Consider the following 2,411-nt stretch of genomic DNA (forward strand, 5'->3'; position numbering starts at 1 on the left):
AGAAGACCCAATGCTATTATGGACTACTGGACTCTCTTAGAATATTTTGCTGAGTTTACACACCTATAATATTCAATAACAACTTAGAAAAAAAGGGGTATGCCTATGAATGTCCATTTTGTATCTGTGTATTCAAAGTGGTTGGGATAGATATATAGTTGCATTCTCTTAATGAATAGAATGATTGGTTCTAATGGTGTTTGTAAATAGGATCACAAGTCTGCATCTTGTACAGCAATTAACCACTAAGAAGAATATATGCAGTGTAAAATTTGTTGAAACTGTACTTCCGATTTGATTTGAAACTGTCTCATTGCTATCTGTTTATCAATAAAACTTTGAAAAAAAAAAGATCTCTGTACTGAGGTGGGTCTGAGACAAGCATGCTCTTGCCTCGATTAGTCAATGAGTGGCTGTTGAGAAAAGTAGCTACAGAGTCATCAAAAAGAAACATTTTCAGATGTTTTACATTCTAAATTAATTAAAAAAGTAAGAAAATTTTCATAACTTTCTCAGTTTCTCATAGCTATGTCAGCATTTTACACAATTTTGGACAAATACATTAGATTTTTCTTTTTATCCTTCCCATTACATTCACGTGTGTCCACTTTTGGCTCATTTTAAAGCAAGAAAGTTGCCCATTTCTCCATGGCCAAATTTCCTGACATTCAGTTACCCAAAAAGTAGCAGAAGTTTAAGAATTATTTCTCAAAAAATTAAGTGTGTGCTTTTCTTTTCTCTATGAGGTTTGAGCAGATTTGGTTGTATTCTTCTGTGTAGAATTATTTAGATTTACTGACCCCCCATCTTCTGGAAAAAGGATAATATTATAATCAAACTTCAGGATAATTTAGATAGTTATATCACATTTATGAAAGTTGATTACTATTACTTCCATGTTCATAGTTTAGGCAGCTTCTCATTTCACATAGGAAATGAAATAGAAAAAGATGGAATGAAGAGCATAGGTATTATTTAATACTTACTATGAGTCAAGCTCTGTTAAGTTATTCATAAAAATGTTGTCTCATCAATAGCTACTTATGAAACAGATAATACTATCATGCTCATTTTTTGTGGATGAGAAAACTGAGACTCAAAAGTATAAATCAACGTATGCAGAAGAAAAGCAACTGGATCAAGAATAGAAAATCAATTTTAGGTAACTTGTATGGTGGGATTTCCCTGGTGATTTTTTAGGCTACCTCCTCCAGCTCATTAGCCTATAAATTTAGCTTGTAAAAGGCTTGTAACACTTGCAGCTATCTTTAGGGAGGTTCAAAGCCTTAAGAGATTATCAGAGCTACTCTATGAATGTATATATGTATGCATGTGTTTGTGTGCTTTAGGTACAGAGTACTTCAGACTGAGTTCATCTATTTCTGACATAATTGTATATTACCTCTGTTGCTTCATGCAAGATTCATCTCAGTTCTCATTTTGTTCACTTTTTTAGATTGACATTTATCCCAACTTGCCACTTGGATTTCTTTTTCCCTTCCATGACAGTCCATCTTAATTGCAATATTTCTTTTACTTTCTATATTGATCAGTGGATGTGTGTGTGTGTGTGTGTGTGTGTGTGTGTGTGTGTGAGAGAGAGAGAGAGAGAGAGAGAGAGAGAGAGAGAGAGAATATATGAAATGGCAACTGTCATAGGTTTCCAACTTTTTCATTCAATATTAATTTTTGAAAAATCTATTCATGTTGTTCTGCATATATCATGTATTTCTTTTCTAGTGCATTTTGCACCAAGTAGTACACAATAAGAAGCTATAATACTTTAATGCCACAAACAACACTTTACCCTTAGACACGTATGTGAACATATTTCTGGGGTACAATATATATCTAAATATGAGGTTTCTGGATCATACGTGAATCTATACTTGTTTTAGATATGCTGTACTCTCTGGAGTAGCCTACAAAGATGAGAGCCACTTTTACAAAGGAGTTATTACTATAGCCCTACAGAGCATTTATCACTTGATATTGTCTGAAGAATATTTTTATATTTATTTATTTATTTTTGGCAGAACTAGGGATTGAACTCAGGCCCTTGTGCTTGCCAGGGAAGCACTTATTCCACTCAGCCATCTTCCCAGCCCCTGAAGAATATCTTTAAAAAAGATAAACTCAAAACTTGTATAGGTAAATGGATGTAACCAGAGACCATACCCATGAGTGATCTGCATTTGTAGAATCATTTTGTCTCCTTAGTGAAAGAACCTGTAAGAGTAAATAAAATATGAAAGTTACCATAGATACTACAAAAGGGAAAGGGAAAGAAACTGTTTAAGGGAAAGGAACAACTGGCATGCATGCAAGGAGAAAAGGCAAAAGGAAGCAAAAAAGAAGTATATATGTATATACACAGGATAGTTTGGATACTTGTACATCTGATTTCTTTC

This window comes from Octodon degus, unplaced genomic scaffold (genome assembly GCF_000260255.1).
Source record: "Octodon degus isolate 3935 unplaced genomic scaffold, OctDeg1.0 scaffold00081, whole genome shotgun sequence".
NCBI classification, from domain to species: domain Eukaryota; kingdom Metazoa; phylum Chordata; class Mammalia; order Rodentia; family Octodontidae; genus Octodon; species Octodon degus.